Raw genomic sequence first — 6,693 nt, forward strand, 5'->3', positions numbered from 1 at the left:
AGTATGCCACGGGCGTAGTGTACTACTTTGCTACAGCTTCGCATATATAACTGGCTAGCTAGGTTAAATATGAAGTTGTTGCTCAATAACAGCAAGCTTATCGGGTATTCAACTTCAAGTCCTACTAAAGCACATAGTTAACGTATTTAGCTAAAGTAAAGGCACGGCATGCTGCAAATAACAATCTGTTTTCAAAGATACGATTAAATGGTCATAATCCTTTTTAAGGACAAAAAAAATTACTTTCATTTCAACAGGAGACTCTGCTCGTTGTCTTAGCCATCTTCAATTTGTTTTTTTGTTTACCTTCAGAGAACTATCAAATTCCRTAGCCCTCCTATCTGGTATGAAATAATTGTGTGTGTGTGAAACTCCCGAGAAGTTTACAATTCATTCATACTACATGAGAAGCCGAAATGAGTATGACATCCTGCCTTTTAAAGCAGACTACTTTTTCAAAATGTTACATGCTATTGTTTGCATACTCAAAAGGACTATTTAGGACGCTAGTATGGGTATTCGGAACACGGCCGCTGTCTAAGGCACTGCTCCAGAATCTCCCTTAAGTGTTCAATTGGGTTGAGACCTGGGTGACGGAGATGGTCATGACATATGGTTTGCGTTAGTTTATGCTCATCAAACCATTCAGTGACCACTCGTGTGCCCTGTGGATGGGGGCACTGTCATCCTATGGGGGGCATAACCATGGTAGCCAAAATAATGGCCTRCCCAGCATTTTTATACATGACCCAAACCATGATGATGTTAATTRCTTAATTAACAGAGGAACCACAACTGTGTGGAAGCACCTACTTTCAATATACTTTGTATCCCTCATTTACTCAAGTGTTTCCATTATTTTGGCAGTTGTTATCAACTCTAGCTGCTGTTCCGTTCTTATACATACATTGAGTGTACAAAACTTTATGAACACCCTCCTAATATTGATTATTTTTATGATTTTCTTTAACCTTTATTTAATTAGGCCAGTCAGTTAAGAACAAATTCTTATTTACAATGACAGCTACCTTGTCAGCTCGGGGATTTGATCCAGCTACCTTTCGGTTACTGGCCCAACGCTCTAACCACTAGGCTATCTGCCACCCTGAGTTGCACCCCCTTTTGTCCTCAGTATTATCAGGATCAGAGAATAACAGCTTTCCTCTGTCCCAATCCAATAGCACTCTGATCTTCTGGGGTTTTTGTCTCACTGTGAGGGGAGTCTGTCCCTTAGGGTCGTGTATGCATCATACCAGTGCTTTATTCCCAAGATTTCATCCCAGGGCTGGTTCCCTTCCTGAGAACAGACTCTGGCATCACACCGACAATCCAGTCTGTACTGTCTCCAACCGCAATATCACAACTGTGTGTCCCTGAGTCAAAGCCCTTTGAGCTCAGGATAATTTAATCAAATCTCTCAGGTTGTCAGGAAGCTGCTGTGTTTCTCTACGGTCTGTGCTATCTGRGATCCTTGGGACGTCCCTACCCCGTTGAAGTTGAAATGTAAAATGGTTTAGGGTAGGGACGTCCTAAGGATCCCGGTTTGCTCTAACCGTTTCTCTACTGTATCTCACACTGGTGAGATCATTAGAGAGGATGAGATGTGGGTGAGCAGTGTTGGGACCCATAGTCACGGGAGCTAAACAGAGCACTGTAGTATGACCTTGTAAAACAAGACAAAAATGTTTTTCTTTTATATATATATGGTGTCTCAATTTGTACGAAATGGTATACTGTAATTTCCAGCAGAGGTGTGTGTGCTCGCTTTTTATTTAAAAATGTAATTTCCATTATGTAATCACAGTACAGTAAGTGTTGTTTTATCTCCTGTATCTTCTCCCAGACCCTGAACTTCAGCCTCTCTAGGTGTTTGGTCATGTCTGTCAGCGCTCCTGAAACATTTTTTACATTTACATTTTAGTCATTTAGCAGACCGTCTTATCCAGAGCGACTTACAGTAGAGTGCATACATTTTATTACATTTTTTACATACTGAGACAAGGATATCCCTACCGGCAAGAGCAGACGCTCTTATCCAGAGCGACTTACAGTAGAGTGCATACATTTTATTCATTTTTACATACTGAGACAAGGATATCCCTACCGGCCAAACCCTCCCTACCGGCCAAACCCCCTAACCCGGACGACGCTATACCAATTGTGCGTCGCCCCACGGATCTCCCGGTTGCGGCCGGCTGCGACAGAGCCTGGGCGCGAACCCAGCCCAGCCTGGGCGCGAACCCAGAGACTCTGGTGGCGCAGCTAGCACTGCGATGCAGTGCCCTAGACCACTGCGCCACCCGGGAGATTGGCGAATCTCCAGAAACCCTCCTGGATCTGGTAGTGTGCTCTGGAAAAACATTCAGGAGTCAGTGCTGCTGTGGGGTTGTGTTCAGAACCGCAGAGAGACCGCAGCTTACCTTTCCAAGGTGGCCTTGTAGTTCTGTAGAGAAACAACATAGCAGTTAATCAATATTATCAACATAGTTATCAAAGAAATCTAAAGAATGTCTACCAAGGACAGATGTTGGTTCTTACCTCAGGAATGAAATGTCTTCAGCTCTCATCTCCCCATCTATRGTTCTGATTGATTGTGTCAGAAAGTCATACCTCTCCCATCTGTCATCTGACCCCATTCTGTTCCTCTTCCTCCCTCAGAGTAGCTATCCTGCTTGCTTTTTCATCTCGTAGAAACTGGTGGCGTTTTCTAAAACTCCTCCATCAGCTTCTCAGTGTGATGGACTTGTCAAAAGGTGGAAAATGTAACAGATTGTTTGGATCWCGGTTGAGCAGGCCGAGTAAAGTAGAGGCAAACAGTTTAACGATTTATTATATTAAAGGGTAAATTCAGCTGTTTTAGCTCTATCAAATCATTTCTGTAACAATTAAATACCTTACTGTGATTGTTTAAGTAGCCTGGCCTTCAGTTAAATTACCTAGTGGTTGTAATGTTAATGTTAATATTTTTATGCATTTGATAATTCAACATTATTTTAAAAAACCTGCAGAAAATCTAGTGTTTCTATGTCAATGGTTTTGTTATATTTCAGTCTTCTGTGATGTAATATTGGGATGCAAACTCAAAATTGAGTACATTTCAACTCTGTATCTGACATGGTACAGGTGTCTTCATTTTTTTTAAAGCCCAAAACCATGTGAGGTGTGTGCTTTTGTTTCAAAGTAGATTTGTTTAAGACTACCAAGAAACACTGTGTGACCTTGATTTAGCCCACTGCAGTAAAATKATATTATAATGGCCTAAAAGAAACAAATAGCTTCTAAGCAAAGGGCAATTTTTCATGCAAGTCTTTTGCTAGGACTCTCAGGGAGTGGTCTGAGTGGGGAGGGGAACACAAATGTGCTATTATTGGCAGAGTTTTGGAACTTGTCAGGTGTTCTTTTAAACAGCTCTTGCACTAAAAGTGTATTATCACAATTTCACATTATTCCAACCTCAGTGTGGAAATACATAAAATAAATAAATCAAATGTTTGACTGAACTGGGCCTTTTAATGCATGGTTTAACAAGTTAAAATGTTCAACAGTAGCCAACTCTGGTTCAGGAACACATTCACAAACCATGCATTTAAAATGTACCAAATACACAAAGAAAACAAAAAGCACAGGAGGTGATGCAGCCCAGTAGGCAGTATTTTCTTTCCCACATCTTCAAACTCACAAGACTCCATTACCCACATGTGCCAAGGAACTACCAAACAACTTTTCCCAAACTTGGCCATGGGGACCCCCAGGAGTGCACATTTTGTTATTTTGCCCTAGCACTACACRGCTGTTCAAATAATCAAAGCTTGATGATAAGTTGGTTATTTGAATCAGCTGTGTAGTGCTAGGGCAAAAACTCCAATGTGCACCTACCATGAGCAGAAGTCCCTCAAACAGAAAGAAACAGGGTTTAAATACATGCCAGGTGTAAAATCAGTCAGTCCATTATCCAATCAAATTGCTTGTTTAGTCAATGAGGCAATTATTCACTATATAATCAAAGTTGTATCTTTCTCATCTTTTTATATGCTCTACTGTTTGATCACAAGTTAATTTAACTTCCAAAAATAACTTCCAGCTTTTCCTCTAAGGTCCAAAGTCCAGTCTTGAGTTTAGCCTGAAATAAAACCTTTCTTTACTGAAAGATTGAATTAGTCAGTGTCATTTCCCAGGGGTGCACAATWATTATCTTCACAGCGCTTACAACCTTTAAAAGTCTAAGATGGTCATACCATGGATCACTTAGCTATTTGAGTTTAAATTTTAGGACCCCTTTTAGGTAACAAAAAGATATAGAAAAATGATTTGATCAAATATTTAATTTGGCCTTTACTACTAATACCTCAGAAATGCATTGAATACACATCCATAAGTGGTAAAAGAGAATCAAAAAATGGATCATAAATAAGGTTTGAAGTGTCTGTCCTATATCTAGACGATATAAGAAAGCTCAGGAAATATTTTTTACCTTCAGACGAGTCCCGTCATCTTGAGAGTCTTCCCTTTCCATAGAGTGGTCATAATAGTAGCCAAATCGTCCGGACGCTASTGACGTTTTCATGAGAACACAGATTTTCGGGATGTCTCATGGTCTGACAAACACAGCTGTAGCTCGGCCACCTTCCACCGCAGATACGGAWGGCCGCAATAGCCAGATGCAGTACATTGAGATGCAGCCCATGCAAAATAGCTCTAGCTTAAACTGACAGATTTATGTTTTTTTTTTTTATTGTGTTACTTAGATTGACGCACGGGTGCGTCAATAGACTCTTTAAGGATTCTGATTTCTCCAATTGATTTATTAATGTTGTTAAAAGGCTATAGAGAAGAAGTCCACAAACATGATTAACCTGCTCTGATAAAAAGGCAAAGGCCAGAATAAATAATGACCCTTGAGGACCATATTTATAGTTTGCTTATTATCTTCTTATCCTGTGCAGCTTCATCTATGGAACAGAACTTGTGGTTTGTGTGTTTTCTGGAAGTCTGACAGACAAAACAGACAGGCTGTTTATCCTCCAGACAGAAGAGTTTTCCCACTGGGCACAGATGTCTTTTATGAGGGAGATCTGGCCAAGAGGGCAACGTCTATTCCATGTTGGTTCAATGTCATTTCATTGAAATTATGTGGAAACAATGTTGATTCAACCATTGTGTGACCGGTGGGTTGAGTTTCTTACTGTGCAGAATGTCGAGCAACTCTTCTGAAGCTCTCTGACTTCCCTCCTGTAAGAAGGCCTCAAACAGGTTTTTTAAAACCAGGTTACATGGATGTTCGTGTCTTGACGATCCACTTCTGCAAACTGGACACTCCTTACTCATTCCCTTTCCAGTATTCCTGCAGACAGATTTTACAGAAGCTGTGTCTACACGACAGGAGGACAGGATCCTTGAAGATGTCACAGCACAGGAGAGATCCTTTGGGAGAAACAGTCTGGAAGCCATTTTCTCACGCAGCCACACTCGAGGCGTCAGTAATGCCCTAAGAAAGGTTACTTTCACTTTTAAAGACTCACCCTTGTTTAGTAGCAGAGCTATATTGACAGTTTTAGTGATTTCTCCTCCAGTAACTACTCTGAAATGTTGACATTAATGAGTCATGGGTCTAGTGTCAGGTAGCCTAGTGGTTAGTGCGCTGGGCCAGTAACCRAACGGTTGCTGGTTTGAATACTCGAGCTGACATGGTGAGAAAAAAAATCTGTCCATGTGCCCTTAATCAAGGCACTTAACCCTAATTTGCACCAGGGGCACCGTACTACTATGGCTGACCCTGTAAAACAACACATTTCCCTGCACCTATCATATATACACTGAGTGTATAAAACATTAGGAACACCTGCTCTATCCATGACAGACTGACCAGGTGAAAGCTATGATCCCTTATTGACGTCACTTGTTAAATCCACATTCATTCGTGTAGATGAAGGTTAGGAGACAGGTTAAAGAAGGCTTTTTCAGCCTTGAGATAATTGAGACATGGATTGTGTATGTGTGCCATTCAGAGAGTGAATGGGCAAGACAACATATTTAAGTGCCTTTGAACAGGGTATGGTATTAGGTGCCAGGTGCACCTGGGTCAGGTTTGAGTGTGTTAAAAACTGAAACACTGCTGGGTTTTTCACTCTCAATGTGTGCATCAAGAATGGCCAACCTGACACAACTGTGGGAAGCATTGGAGTCAACATGGGCCAGCATCCTTGTGGAACCCTTTCGACACCTTGTAGAGTCCATGTCCTGACGAATTGAAGCTGTTCTGAGGGCAAAAGGGGTGCAACTCAATATTAGGAAGGTGTTCCTAATGTTTTGTACACTCTGTATATACAGTACATAAGTCCTTTGTTGAACACATTGGGCAAATAGACACCAGTAGAACAGAGCTAAATGTTACAGTGCTGCAATGAGTTTTACTTCCTGTAATAAGCCTATCTTGACTGTATTACCTGTGTATTATTGGAGGATCTTTGCCGTGTTAGACATACAATAGCATGGAGTTCTGAGAGAACAGAGTAAATGAACCAGTATGTGAGTCAGCTGTGTTTTACTGTGCTGTGATGTACTTTACCCTGTACAGATCAGGTGAGTGCTGTATTTCCTGAGGTTTTCTAATACAGGTGTTTGAGGAGTGGAGCTTTGAGTGAAGAAGGAATCTCCATAAGGAACACAGATACTTCTATCATCCACAAGATTATG

The sequence above is a fragment of the Salvelinus sp. IW2-2015 genome, linkage group LG28, assembly GCF_002910315.2.
Source record: "Salvelinus sp. IW2-2015 linkage group LG28, ASM291031v2, whole genome shotgun sequence".
In the NCBI taxonomy this organism is placed as follows: Eukaryota; Metazoa; Chordata; class Actinopteri; order Salmoniformes; family Salmonidae; genus Salvelinus; species Salvelinus sp. IW2-2015.